Source organism: Anabrus simplex, chromosome 1, assembly GCF_040414725.1.
Source record: "Anabrus simplex isolate iqAnaSimp1 chromosome 1, ASM4041472v1, whole genome shotgun sequence".
NCBI classification, from domain to species: Eukaryota; Metazoa; Arthropoda; class Insecta; order Orthoptera; family Tettigoniidae; genus Anabrus; species Anabrus simplex.
Genome location: NC_090265.1, coordinates 293,932,575 through 293,949,115, shown reverse-complemented (window position 1 = coordinate 293,949,115; position 16,541 = coordinate 293,932,575).

Here is a 16,541-nt window from a genome sequence, read left to right as displayed (position 1 = left end):
TAGCCAACAAAGAATTTTATCTCATTTTTTCATATATTTTCCAATCACGTTATGCTGTAAATGTTATTGTCATTTAGTTCTAGTTACTATGATTTTAATAAATTGGGAAGTTCTTTCCAATAAACTAACACTTTTGATATCTTTCTTTACTTAGTTAAGAAATATTTTAGCCTTACACAGTTAGTTGAACGATTCCTTGTTACGACAATAAGGGCTTTGCGTTAAATAGAAATAGAACGTAATCGATGCTCATCGAATGTCCATGCCATGAGTGGAGACTCATGTATCACCGCTGACTCCGGCCGAGGCATATTCACAACATCTACGAACCCTCAACATCCACGGACCACGGACGGTTACAATATTTTGCCTGGTATACTAATCAATGAGATACCTAGATAATTGTTGCGATTATTCCGGTCCCCGTGCTTATAGATAGGTGCAATTGCTGTCTTTGTCCAATCTGAAGGTACCTTACCAATACTCCATGTTAATCTTACTAATATATGAAGCCATTTCATCCCTATCTTCCCACAATACTTCACCATTTCAGGTAAAATTTTATCTATTCCTGCTGCTTTATGATATTGGAATTCATTTACCATCCTTTCTACTTCCTCAAGCGTAATTTCACCAACATCATTTTCCTCCTCCCCATGAGCTTGGTTGTTCACGACACCGCCAGGAAGGTTTCCTTTTACGTTGAGAAGATTTTAAAAATATTCCCTCCACCCGTCCAGTAATTCCCTGGGATCTATTATGAGTTCACCTGAATTACTCAAAAAACTATTCATTTCCTTTTCCGCTCCCTTCCTAAGATTCTTTATTACTGTCCAGAAAGGTTTCCTTGCTGCTTGATCTTGCCTTTCCAGGTTATTACCAAAATCTTCCCACGATTTCTTTTCGGATTCAACAACTATTTGTTTCGCTCTGTTTCTTTAATTTACGCACAATTCCCTGTCTGCCTCGGCCCTTGTTTGGAGCCATTTCTGATAATTCTTCTTTTTACGTTTACAAGCTGCTCTCACTTCATTAATCCAACAAGATATTCGCTTCTTCCTACCTTTACACATACTTGATCCAAGACATACCATTGTCGTTTCTACTACAGCATCCCTGTATGCCACTCATTCTCTCTATATCCTGAACTTGCTTACTGTCCACTGTTCGAAACTTCTTACTAATCATATCCATGTAATTGTGTCTAATTTCCTCGTCCTGGAGATTTTCTACCCTTATTCGTTTGAAGACAGATTTCACTTTCTCTGTCCTAGGCATACTTAGCTCACTACAGATCAGATAGTGGTCTGTATCATCGAAAAATCCCCGGAAAATCAGTACATTCCTAACAGACTTCCTCAATTCGAAGTCGGTTAAGATATATTCTATTATGGATCTGGTACCCCTAGCCTTCCATGTGTAGCGGTGAATAGCCTTATGCTTGAAGAATGTATTCATAGCTGCTAAATGCATACTCGCACAGAAGTCCAGGAAACGCTTACCTTTCCCATTGGTTTCCGTATCTCCTCCACATTTACCAATCACCCTTTTGTACCCTTCAGTTCTATTTCCCGCATTGAAATCGCCCATTACCACCATCCTATCCTTGCTGTTAATTCTGACTACGATGTCACTCAATGCTTCATAAAACTTGTCAACTTCATCCTCATCTGTACCCTCACATGGTGAATACACTGAGACAAACCTCGTGCTAATTCCTCCAACTGCTAAATCTACCCACATAATTCGCTCATTGTCTGCCTTCGTAGCGTAACGGTTAGTGTTGTTAGCTGCCGTCCTTGGGGGCCCTGGTTCGATTCCCGGTACTGTCAGGAATTTAAAAAACTGACAGGAGTGCTGGTATGTGGTTGAAATGGTTCACGCATCTCACCTCCATTGGGGGTGTGCATGAAAAGAGCTGCACCTCCTCAGGATGAGGACACGAGTTTACTTATTCGCTCATGTACGTGCCTAACAGAAACTATGTTGCATGCAATGGCATTATTGATGAACAGCCCAATCCCGCACTATGCCCTTCGCTTTTTAACACCCGTCAAGTACACTTTATACTCTCCTGTTTCTTCCTCAATATCTCTCCTTACCCGAATAGTATTTACTCTTAGCACATCCAGATACATACTCTTTGCTGACCCAGCCAGTTCTACATTCTTTCTTCGACAAGCCCCATTAATATTGAGAGCTCCAATGGAATTCCATTTCGTTCGCCAAGTTGTTTCCAAAGAGTCCCCCGCCTGTCAAATGGGATTGGGACTCCATTACTCCCATAAGTCCGAAGCTTGCTTAAATGTTTTGAGCTCCATAAATTCATGAAGCAGGATGCTACCCTATTTACACATAATCCAAGTGAGGATCTCTGCTCTAACGGGTTAGGGACCACCGGTGGATTTTATAGCCCTAGCCACCCGAGCACAAGGAGAGCCATGACTCAGAATATGTCCGAGATGCCCACTCCCATTCCATAGCAACTGGTATCCCGACTCTTAGGACCACTTACTAGGCCACTCAGGCATTACCCATGGTTCACGAACTAGAACGTGACTACAGTAACCAACACCATGGACCACAAGGTGACTGCATATAAATCAGTCTAGTTCAATGTTGTGCCAGTTTGGCACTGAAGGAGAGAAATAAAATACGGCTCCACTGGATGACAAGTGCCGCAGTTGTTACTCTTTATTTTATACACACCTTTCAATACAACATGAAGCTGCCCGAAAGGGATACAACGGGGCAAAAGAATGCGAATATTCATCACCTTGAAGCACTAGCGCAAGGAGAAAGAGAATCAGCTACGACCTCTGAAAGAGTGTGAAAATCGGGTAAAGAAGAAAAGGACGTTGAAGACAAGAACATTCCCTAGTTTTTGTCATGGGGTTCGGAAAATGACGAACGTAGATTAAGGTACATAGGACAGGAAATGACAAGAGAGTTTCCTACAGGTTAGCAGAATCAATGACAAATTCACCTGACGCACTGAGATTGTCGAATTCATCTCGCAATTCTATAATGAACTCTTGGAGGGTAAACCGCACAAAGACTGATTCCATTCTTTCAGTTGTTCAACCTTGTTGTACCATACAACGAAAACCGAGTAGCCCAGAAACTTGGATATAACCTGTAGAAGCATGAACTATCCGTGTATTGACGGATCTTGATATCAGTTTAGGACTTACATGTGCTTTTTAGTCTTTTGGTACTTGCTAAATCATTGTTGTTTAAATGGAAAACGTTAAGCATGATGAAATCGTTCTAAATTAAACTCACCCGCAATTAGTACTAATGGATTTCGATGCAACTAACGTAGACCTATCCTAAAGCAGTGATTAGAATGCATATAACATGAGATCACTTGGTACGTGCTCAAATGTTCTAATATCTTCAAACTAAACTTGACCATTTCATAGCATTAAGAGAACTGGGGGGGGGGGGGATAACGTTTAGTGTGAAGGTCGTGAAGAGAGAGAGATAAAGAAAGGATGAAACGGTGAGTAATTTGGATGGAAGTAATTAAAATAAGGAAGAGGGCCGCTATGCAAGAATTCATTTCCATTTACTATGTATGTTAGGAATGTAGTAAACTTTTCAGGACGTCTGTTCACCTTCACGATGTTTTAGCGAAGTGTACGTCCGTCGACATCTGTAGACCTCACAAACCTAGCAGAATTATACCTATTACATTATGAGTGGTACAGGATTACCATGACATTGATACGAACTTAAGAGATATTCTCTACCGTGAATACCCTCGTAATAATAATAATCATAACTATATTTTTCTTTTTTATTCCACCGCTTTTCCCACATATGTGGGGTCGCGCGTGCTAACTGCTTCACATATGTGGATTTGGCTCTTTTTACGGCTTGATGCCCTTCCTGACGTCAACCCCTGTATGGAGGGATTTAATCACTATTGCGTGTTTCTGTGGCGGTTGGTAGTGGGGTATGTTGTCTAAATATGAAGAGGAGAGTGTTGGGACATACACAAAGACCCAGTTCCCGAGCTAGAAGAATTAATCAAAAACGACTAAACTCCCCCACCAGGCCGGGAATCGAACCCGGGACCCACTGAATCGAAGGGCAGTACGCTGACCATTCAGCCAACGAGTCGGACAATCATAATAGTAATAATAATAATTTATTATTACTATTATTATTTTATGTGGCTATTTCCAGCCTGGTGCAGCCCTTGAAAGCAGACCATTCGACGAGAGTAGACGGCATCTGCCCTGCATGGGAAATTGCGTGCTATTGTGGTAGAGAACAGGGTTGTGTGTGGTGGTGAGTTGCAGGGATGTTGGGGCAGTACAGTTCCCGAGCCAAGGGAATTATCCATTTAAGCTAAAATCTCCCGACCCGGCCGGGAAACGAACCCTTGACACTTTGAACCGAAGAGCACTACGTTGACCATTCAGCCAAGGGGCCGGACATTCTCGTAGTAATAATAGCCCTTATGGCATGGATCTCGTATTTCTGAGCATTAATACCGGTTAAATTGCAACATACGCACGACGTAACTCGGCAAGGATTCGAAAGCTTCCTTATGCCACATTTGGTATCTGTACAGTAAATCATTCAGATAGCAGTGTAGGTTAGTCACTCGTTTCTCGGACAAGTGAACACGGTTACAATCCCTACCAATACATGTGGGAACTTTGAAATAAAAGTTAGGATACTGTGGTTCGGATCACGACATTAATAGTCACGTTCAGCTACAAATTTGACTTCCAGCTTGTTAAATCGTTCAGTTTATTTTCCAATCAGCAATATAGTTAAAAAATAAACGGATCTGCCTCTTATAATTATTTGGAGATGTGGTCTTATTTATTTCAAAATCTTCACATAATCAAGCATATCTTTAAAATCATTTTGGACAGGCGTGACATTTATAGTTTTGAGATAGTTATCTTATATAGTAATAGTCATTTCAATACAGGCATGAAGGTCGTAGGAAGGGTGAAAGGTAAAGGCTTCCAATATCCGTAACTTCGGCACTTGGTGGAATAGAGTGGTTAGCTCTATGCCCGACCTATTACCTACTACTCAATTTTGGTGTAGGCTGAGTGAACCTGCAGGCCATGTGCAACTCCAGAAGTGGAAATCTAGTTTCTTAAAATTTTCCACTTCCTGGCGGGGAATTCTAGAGGAGGAATTAGTGCAAATACTCGTTTATAAGAAGAGGAATTAAGGATTAAAATAATTTACCTTGGGAGATGATCGATACATTTCCAGTTCTTTTAAATCCTTTTAGAAGACTAAGTAAACCACTTAATTAATGGCGTGTGGCATTCGAAGAAGCCCGGTGCGAGTCTTTCAAGTTGACAGCCTATAGGTGACCTGCGCGTCTATGAGAATGGGGCTATTATGAATTGTAACGACGAAGACTGCACGCACACACCCACCCCCCAAGCCATCCCCAGACACTCGACCGGAAATCGAAGCCAGCGAGCTAACCGTTTAACCATGGAGTCGGACAAGCAAAACACTTATAAGGAATCATCCACCTGAGAAATAGCTGTAACTGCAGATCAATGGTGATTAACTGACACTTTGGATTCATTGTTAGCAACGTCGACCAATGCTAACTGACATGTTCCGTAGTAACTTGAGTTTGGCACACGAAGCGTTCGATTATAATCCACCATGTTCATGTCATATAGAAATGTTATGCATTAATAATAATAATAATAATAATAATAATAATAATAATAATAATAATAATAATAATAATAATAATAATAATAATAATAATAATCGTATGAACTCACCTACCGTGTGCGAACATTTCAATTTGACACCAATTCGGCTGCCTGTGTGTCAATTTTGATGTTCTTTCTTATTCTACCAGAGTCAGAGGAACCATATGCCTTACTTAAGTGAGTGGTAACAGTAGAACATATCAACAGTATCCTCTGCCCGTTTTAAGATTCAACCAGAAGGGAATCTCTGGGGCTGTTAAGATGAAGTATCTTTTGATAAAAACGGGCCTTTACTGAGTCAGAGATTGCTTCCAATTGCCTGTTCCAGTCTTCTCACTTTCACCTCTTCTATCATCGCATACGTGCAATGCCTAGAGTGTTCAAACGTGTACGACAATCAATGGGGTGGCATGTTCAGGCCCATGGTGGACATTTTGTGGACTTCTTGTATTGGAATGCAGTATTGTTGCTGGTACACCAATATGTTAAGAGCTATTCGACATGGGATGTGCCAGGTAACACCAGTATTACCCGCACAAAGATGAATAGTCTGGAACTCATTTCGGATGAATTCTCTGTTTATCGCCTCGACCAACCAATCCCTTATTGAAATGATACAGAAAATTAAACAATTATAATAAATGCCAAAGTAAGAGACGTAATATCTTTTCTTACTGATTAATTGGATTGGAATTATTCTAACAAGTTTTTTTACGTCGCACCGACACAGATACGTCGTATGGCGACGATTGTATAGGAAAGGGCTAGGGGTGGGAAGGAAGTGGCAGTAGCCTTAATTAAGGCACAGCCCCAGAATTTTCCTGGTGTGAAAATGGGAAACCACGGAAAACCATATTCAGGGCTGCCAACGATGGAATTGGAACCCACTATCACCCGAACGCAAGCAGTCAGCTACGTGACCCAAACCACGCGGCCAATCGCACAGTATTGGGAGTGAAATTAGTAGAGTACTATGCTAGTGTAGTAAAGTAATAATAATGCACTGAGGAATTACTTCCATGACCTATGTGGAAACACTGGGGTGCTCAAAGCACTATGTAAAGTCGATGTGCATATCACACCCCTTAGACTATCAAATCGATAGCTTTCGGTAGACAGCAAAATCGACAACATCGCAAAAGTGCAAAGTTGGAAAAGTAAGCATTCCCATGCTACATATCCGGCTTCCAGACAGACATTGACTTTGATGCGTCCTGTAAGTGGTTGCAAGTGGGTAACATTTTCGGTGAAACTCAAGGATTCATGGTGGCCATAAAACACCAAGTCGTAGCCAAAAATAACTACCGAAAGTACATCATCAAAGACGAAGACATACCAATCGACGTCTGTAGACAGTTTAACGTGGGCAGAAAAGTATATAAAACATCATAAGTGGCTGCTCTACACTAGCCCCTGCGGAGTACACCCAGCGACATGACGAAGTCCTCAACTGATATGTTTGTACAAAGGTCTTGTCACCGTTCATAGATGCCACCCACAACCCCTTTGCGATAATCAGGAGTGTAAAGTGTACTGGAACAAGAAAGTACGGATTGACAGAACAACAAGTCACAGCCAACCTGAAGTTGTAATGATAGACAAGGCATCAATCGTCATTACGTGATCTAAATTGCAACCCCAGCTCCTGAGAGAATATCCAGAAAAAGATCAGGGCAAAGTTCCACAAAACGTCTACTGGTGGGTGGTGGTAGATTAGCATCCACGGTATCCCCTGCCTGTCGTAAGAGGCGGCTAAAGTGAGCCCCAGGGGTGGTGACCACGGGACACTTAGCTGAGTCCTGGCATTGTTTCCACCCATTTGTACCAAGTTCCTCATTTTCATTTATCCTATCCGACCTCCCTTGGACAACTCTCGTTCTTTTCCGACCCCGACGGTATTATAGCATTCGTGACCTATGGAGTCTTCCATTTTCACGCCCTTCGTCGCCCTTGTCTTTCTTTGGCCGATACCTTCATTTTCCCCTCTTGTTAGCATTAAGAGGATGGTTACCTAAATGTATGCCTGCTTCTTAAAACAATAATCACCGCCACCATTCCACAAATACCTACCTCTGGCCAATGAAATGAGATAGATATAGCATCAGGGTAGAGCTGTCATTGTTCTAACAATGGTGGGAGAGCTCCACCAGCTGTACGAGGCACTTCATCAGCAGAAGCTTAACAATAACAACTGAAATGAACTGCAGAAGAGAGTGGTTTTAGAAATCTGCGGAATTATGAGGAAAGTGCTGATTAGGGATCTGAAGGATCCACAAAAATGTAGACATTCAGAAGATCAATAATGTTTCAGGAATGCTGAAGATTTTTTTCCGTGGTTTCCTGGTTTAAACCAGGCAAATGCTGGGGCTATAATTTAGTTAAGGCCGTGGCCGCTACCTTTCGAATCACAGCCCTTCCCTGTCCTTGTGTCGCCGAAACCGTTGATGTGATAGTGCAAAGTTAAATTACTAGCAAAAATAAATAATATTAGAACAGTTGTTCGAAACGGAACACACAGGAAAACGGGCAAGTACACACGTAGGTGGAAACAATGCGTAACAATCTGAAACCCCGTTCTTGTCACACATATATTACTGTATTACGTTGTGAGGGCCTGGAGAGATAAAGAAAATAAGATACTTATTTTCAATTAAAGTTACTCCTCTTCAGGAAATTGGAGGTTTAATGGACAGTTCAACACGTTTCGAAAAGAATGAAGGATACTGACGCCTTGATTACTTCACAACCAATTTGTCGAACAAAGCTTGAAACTGTATGATATGTGTGAATCTAAGTCAGCTAGACTACACTTCGGATTCACTTCGTCTGGCGTGAGGGCTATATATGGGTAGACTGCTGCAGATGCGAGAGGACATTAATGGAAAGAGAATGTGAGATTTTCTCCAGGAAATGGAAGGCAATCTGATTCCAGTAGGTTTCTGAAATATTCAAGGTATCTCTAGAGAGTTACGTACAATTCAAAGATTCGTCCTTTCACACAGTTGAGTGTGAAACATGAAAGTTGCTGTCAGAGAGACTACACACATTATTCATTTTTTTATTGTTTCTTATTGTAAAAACACTTGGATCATCGTCGTCACTAGATCCGAATTCTTAGAGCAGGTTGTCTGATAACATGTGTTGTTGTATTTGAATAAATAATGGGGGTCCATCCGCTACCGTGAGCTCAATTAGTCAGTCACCACCGATTGCATTTTGGGCAGTCGCCCAGGTGGCAGATTCCTTGTCTCTTGTTTACCTAGTCTTTTCTTAAATAATTGCAAAGAATTTGGAAATTTATTGAACATCTCCTTTGGTAAATTATTCCAATCTCTAACTCTCCTTCTTATAAACGAATATTTCCCACAATTTGTCCTCTTATATTCCAACTTTAGCTTCATATTGTGAACTACCCTACTTTTAAAATCACCACTCAAACTCATTCGTCAACAAATATCATTCTACGTCATCTCTCCACTCACAGCTCGGATAGAAGATAACATAGAATCTTCCCATCCGTGGATCATAGTTTGATCCTGCTCCTGTCGTGCGGTTAGGGGAGTGCAGGTGTTATCTTATATCCGGGAGATAGTTGGTTCGAATCGCACTGTCGACAGCCCTGAAAATGGTTTTCCCTGGTCTTCCATTTACAGGCCAGGCAAATGCTGAGGCTATTACCTTAATTAAGGCCACGGCCGCTTCCTTCCCACTCCTGGGCCTTTCCTATCCCATCGTCGCCATAAGACCTATCTGTGTCGGTGCGACGTAAAGCAAAGTGAAAAATAAATCCTGTTCTTGCTACGAATTTAAGACACTTGAGGAACTGGGTCAACGTAACACAAACAAGGAGAGAAATTGATTTTTATAGACTCGTGTCATAACCATATTTTTCCGACGGTTCGAATTCATTTCCAAGGAAACTCTGTGTTGGTATTTAATACGTAGGTTACAGCCACCGTCCTTCTTCTAGCGAAGACATACAGCTGTGCAGGCAGAGAACGGTCTAAGAGGAGAGGAAGGTAACCTCGGTATCAGGTGAGATATACTGGTCATCTCTATGCCCACACACCTTTCTCCACAGAAATTATCCCGACACTCCTTTTTGTTGTAGGCTAAACGAACCTTAGAGCCATGTGTCTTTCCAAAAGTTTGACTTCCTGATGGGGAATTGAAAGTCCTTCGTTCTAGGTGAACTGAGCACGCTTTTATCGCCTCGGCTAGGCAGCTTAATCTACATTCTAGCCCCAATTATTTTCAGATACACAGTAGTACAGACACCACACTGACACAGGTCAGAAAAATCCACTAAGTACAAACTGTTGTTATGCAATGTACCCTGTGTCCCTTACGGGTCGAAATGGTGCCCTAAAACTGCCCAACTTCACCAAATAGATCTACGTAGCGACGTTTTTATTTTACTGTATTCCGAAAATGAACTTCCGAATTAAATTCTAACATCTGTTCTACAAATGAGGACCAAAGATGGAAAAGGCTGAAAGTGCCAGAAACATATTTTCGAGTAAACGCCAATAATAAAGTTCCCGAGCACAATGGCACTTTCAGCTTTCTCTACCGAAGGAGACCAGGAATTAATGGTTACCTACGGCCTTTGAAGTGCAAATATACTACATCCAATACATTTTATATAATTACGTAACAATATTTAGTTTCTATAAATTTCACTTCTTTAATTAAGTGGCTCCGAAATTAAAAAATACATGAGTGATAGCACACTGACACAGTGGAAAGCACAGAAGAATTGCAGCACAAGACGCTGGCACATTCACCCTTTCTTACCAAACTCACCGGGGCACATTGAACTGTGACTCTACCTGTTGAACTTCCTACCTACTAACCTAATGACCTCAGGCACATGCACACGTTACCATCATATGCGGCATGGCTAACACAACCCCTAATTACAAAAAAACATTTTTCATATTTTGGCACTTTCATCCTTTTCCACCTTTGGCCCTCAAATATCAAAGAATCTGTAAATTCGTGTGCTATGACAGCAGAAGCCAGTACAGAATCTGCGGGCTGAGTAGCTCAGACGGTAGAGCGTTCGCCTTCTTAGTTCAAATTGGTGTGTTCGAACCTGACACAGTCCGTTGGTATTTGATGGTACTCAAGTACGTCAACCTGGCACCTGCATGACAAAATTCCGCACCACGGCGCTTCCTAAAAATCGTAAAAGTAGTTGGTGGGACGTTAAACCGATTATTATTATTATTATTATTATTATTATTATTATTATTATTATTATTATTATTATTACACTATGTAATATGCTACACATTTTCCAGCATTGATAGAACGCAGACTGTCATGCACGCTTTCACCGACGGACAGATACTTCCTTCTTACACACGAGACTAAGGTATCTATACTCTAATGCATTGATATACTAATGTAGGTTTTCTTGATCAGGTAACTAACCTATCTTTCTGAAAGACTGTATCACTAACCTCGAAGATACCAGTCTTCTAGGCGCCATCTCCTTGCAGATGATTGGCAACAATCATGAAATCATTATTCCCATTTTGCGTTTCTCGTATCAGAAAGTTCAGAAGTCATTAAGGTTTGACATTACCTGACAGTCTGAAATCCGCTTAAAAATTAACAATAGTATTCAGCACGTCGTTCTATTTTCTTAATAACAGTCAATTATACTGACTAGTTTCACAATTAAATGATATTTTAAATAACGCTCAAGTGAATGGAAGATTTATATTCCCACATTCATACTGAAAAACACGGAAAAAGAATAGCAATAAATTGGAGGTGGTTAGGGAACGCTATATTTGTAAACAGCATCATGCATGTAAATATACTGCTATAGACCTTTTAATGGGCGAGGCCTTTGTACTCTTTGTGTGCTACAGAAACAAATGTGGAAATGGCGTGAACGTGACATCAGCCCTCCACAGCACACAGCCTAACCGCCCTCCAACCCCTCCACCCCAACCCATCCCAGTTCATCCCCCTTTTAGCCGAATCTGTTAATCAAACAACTGTATGACGAGGCAAATGTTTGGTCAACAATATCAGAGCCAGTTAGGGGCCACCGCTGCTGGCAATGCAGGATTCGTTACGTTAGCTCGTGCTCTGCAAAGCGATTCGCACTCCTCGCCGATGATGTCCTTGCTATGTTCACCATCTTAATATTGTAATTAGTTATTTAACCTTCAGCAGTTTTAATACAAGTTACTGTAAGCCAGACAACTGGCGTACTGAGGATTTCGTTCTGGAGGGAAATTAACAACATCCCCTTTACGAAGTAATTCAATGTTGTAATGCCTTACAATTATAATAAGTGTAAGATATATATGGAATAAAACATTTCATTTCACATCCATGCAACGTCTTCGCAGTTATAGTCATTGAGGAGCTTTCTTGAAAATATCACAAGTCTTCTTTTACACACATTTTTGCTTTTGTCTTGACAATTCTTGTCAGAATGACGTATTCATGCTCCAGTATAAAACCGTGCAATAAATATTTAAGTCACGCACAATTTGTATTTGAAAACGCGCGAACATATCATTCTAATAAGAATTTTTAACAAAAAACAAAAAAGTGCTAAAAATGACTTAAGTGGTGTTTGCAAGAAAGCTCCCAAATTTCTCATTTGATTGGCCCAGGTTCGATTTATGTTTATACTGGCAAATAAAGACTGCTTTCAGGATTTGAAACGGTGTAGATTTATCTTCGGAAACACAAACGAGATGAGAAGTTGGTTTATATACCACTCTTGATCATCCTATAAGTGATTCTCCAGGGTTACCCACTTCAACTACAGGAAAATACCGGGGCAGTATCTAACATAATTCATAGTAACTATAGTCACGCCGCCGGGTTGAATGACTTAGACGCTACTGCGCTGATCTTCGGAAGCTATGTTGGTGGGTTTGGTCTCAGCTCAGTCCCGTAGTTTTTTTAGGGTGCTCAAGTAAACCAGCCTGGTGTCAGTAGATTTATTGCCACACTTCTGAGGGCCGAAGGTTTGGCGTTTGTGATTCGATCGACCAATTTCGCCTTTACCATTTTCTAATCTGTGGTTCAATTAAACTGGGTGGCCCACGGCTGGCGAATGAAGCATGTTTTATCGAGAAGTACTTGTTGGATTTTTAAAATAACGGCAGCGTTGTATGTTAATGTCTGTAAATTTAAGGTTAGGTGTACTGTAGAAAACAGTGGAGTTATGTTAGGAAAAACAAATTTAGTACTGTTATCTCAGCAGAAAAAGTCCAGACGTATAATTCCATTTCTGTATGTGTGTTTCAGTTCACCAATCCCATATACGGAAATTTTTCCCTAGTGCTTTTTCGCTAAAATATCTCTACCTAGATGAATTTTCCCTAGTGCATGAAGCATGGAAGATCATAATTTACTACTACTTCTCTTTTTGTTATAAAAGATTCTTCAGTAAGATTAGTAATAACAAAGGAGGGATGCAAGAAAAGAGTAAAATAAGTATGTCCGTTATTACCCTGGCTGGCCCCGTGGTGTAGGGGTAGCGTGCCTGCCTCTTACCCGGAGGCCCCGGGTTCTATTCCCGGCCAGGTCAGGGAATTTTACCTGGACCTGAGGGCTGGTTCGAGGTCCACTCAGCCTACGTGATTAGAATTGAGGAGCTATCTGACGGTGAGATGGCGGCCCCGGTCTAGAACGCCAAGAATAACGGCCGAGAGGATTCGTCGTGCTGACCACACGACACCTCGTAATCTGCAGGCCTTCGGGCTGAGCAGCGGTCGCTTGGTAGGCCAAGACCCTCCAAGGGCTCAGTGCCATGGCGGGGGGGGGGGGGAGGGTTATTACCCTACGTAAAATAAATATGTACACCGCATAAGATCCACGAATCGTGAATTTTTCTTTTTTGTTACAATTTGCTTTACGTTGCACCGATATAGATAGACCTTATGTAGACGATGGGACAGGAAAGGGCCGGGAGTGGGAAAGAAGCGGCTGTGGCCTTAATTTAGGTACAGCCTAGTGTGAAAATGGGGAATAATGGAAAACCATCTTCAGGACTGCCGACAGTGGTGTTCGAACCCACTATCTCCTGAATACTGGACACTCGCCCTGTTACGCGACTGCAAGTATCGAGCTCGGTTTAAAACAGTTTGGTCCATTCAACATTACCGACTAGATCTACGTATCCTATGTACGTAGGACTAGTAGGCTTGTCTTAATTCGATCCACTAAGATCAGACGTAAAGTCAGGATTGCTTCACGTGTTCCTACATTTCTTCTGAAGCCAAATTTACCTTCTCCCAACTTAGCTTCAAAGTGTCTTTCCTCTTCTTCTATTTCTACCAATTTTTCACACACCCGAGGAGTTGCGGGTGCGAACTCTGTAGCACATGTGGATTTGGCCGTGTTTTACGACCGGATGCCCTTACTGACGCCAACCCCATATGGAGGGATGTAATCACTATTGCGTGTTTCTGGGGTGGTTGGTTTCACCCAGTCTTTCTATTCTTCAGTAAATAATAGTTGAAGTTTTGCAAGCGTGAGACACTAAACTAATGGTGTGGTAGATTTCACAGTTGTCAGCACCTTACTTTTTGGGAAGAGGTATAAAATACGGTCTAAACTCGGACGGCACTTCTCCTGTATCATACTCTTACAGACTAAATATAATAAACTCCCCATGCTGGTTTCTCCTCAGGCGGCCAATAATTCTGACGGTATGTCATCAATTCCAGGTGCCTTGTTCCTATTTAGGACTCTTAAAGCTCTGTCGAATTCTGACATCAAAATTGGGTCTCTCATCTCATCAGCATAAACAGCTTTCTTCTTCCAAAACATTATCATCTACTTCTTTCCTTTGATGCAATTGTTTAATAAGTTCCTGCCATATTTCTGTCTGTCTTCTTTCCCTAGAAGTGGTTTTCCATCTGATCTCTTAATATTCATACACCTAGTTTTCATTACTCCAAAGGTTTCCTTGATTTTCGTGTGTGCAACATCTACCTTACCTACAACCATACATCTTTCAACATCCTTGCACTTCTCTTTCAGCCATTCTTCCTTAGCTGACCTTCGCCTTCTATCTACTTCATTCTTTAATCGCCTTTATTGTCTGCCCTCCTCAACTTTTGCATTCTTGTACTTTTGCGGTTCGTCAATTAGGTCTAATATATCCTGAGTTATCCACTGATTTTTATTTGATCTTACCATTCATTCCTCTTTTTTCTTCATCAGACCTACTGATTTCATTCTTCACGACTATCCACTCTTCATCTATTGTGCTTTGTTCAACCTTTTCATTTATTCCTTGTGCAAAATGTTCCTTGAAACAATCCCTCACATTTTCCCCCCTTAACTTATCTAGATCCCGTTTTCTTGCATTCCTTCCTTTGTTCAATTTCTTCAGCTTCAGATGACATTTCATGACCACCAGGTTGTAGTTAAGGTTCCACATCTGCTCCAGGGAACGTCTTACAATCCCACACCTGGTCTCTGAATCTCTGCCTAATCATAGAGTCTATTTGTTATCTTCCTGTGTCTTCCGGTCTTGTCCACGTGTACAGCTGTCGGTTTTGTTGTTTGAACCAAGTTTTAGCGAGTGCATAATTCAAATAACCGACTTCCTCTTTCATTTCTTCGTCCCAAACCGAATTTCCTACGGCATTACCTTCTCTTTATTGACCTAACAACTGCATTCCAGTCTCCCATCACAATTAGATCCTCGTCTCCTTTTACATATTATATTAAATGTTCTATCTCTTCACATTTTCCTTCGATTTCTTCCTTATCTGCTGAACTAGTAGTCAAATAGCCCTGCACTATTGTGGTGCATATTGGCTTGGTGTCTATCTTGACAACAATAATTCATTCACTATGCTGGTCGAACTAGGTTACCCGCTGCCTTATTAACTTATTCATTATTAAACCAGCTATTGCATTTTCCATGTTTTATTTTGTGTTGATAATTCTGTACTTGCCTGATAAAAAACTCCTGCTCTTCTTGCCAACGTACTTCACTTATACCAACTACATCTAATTTTAGTCTATTCATTTCACTTTTCAGAGTAACTAACCCACCACAACGACTCGAACTTCTCATTCAACGCTTCGACTTGCAGAATGTTAGTATTCATCTTGCTAATGATTGCCCCATTCTGTGTAGTCCCCACCGAGAGATATGAAAGGATGAATATTTTACCCGGGAGGAAGCCTTCATCGGTACATCATTCCTTCATTCATTCTTTCATTCATTAATTCATTCACACAGAGAGAGATGCATGTCCTCGGGAGTTAATTACGGCTGTGGTTTCCCGTCGCTTTCAGCCATGTAGCAGTATTTACACAGCTAAGACATGTTAAATACTATTACAAGGCCATACCAGTCAATCATCCAGACTGCCGCACTCGCAATTTACGAAAGGCTGCTACCCCCCCGCGCTCTTTCATCCGATATGGTTGAACCTACGGTTTGGTTATCTGCTTCATTGGGACGCGCAAGCCTCCCCACCGCGGCAAGGTGACATAATTCACAGGGAAGGCGACATTAGCTATACCAGAATAACACAAATAAATAAATAAAAATAAATAAATAATAGTCCCCCTCTGTGGTGTAGTGGTTAGTGTGATTAGCTGCCACCCCCGGAAGCCCGTGTTCGATTCCCGGCTCTGCCACGAAATTTGAAAAGTGGTACGAGGGCTGGAACGGGGTCTACTCAGCCTCGGGAGGTCGACTGGATAAAGGTGGGTTCGATTCCCACCTCAGCCGTCCTGTAAGTGGTTTTCCGTGGTTTCCCACTTCTCCACCAGGCAAATGCCGGGATGGTACCTGACTTAAGGCCACGGCCGCTT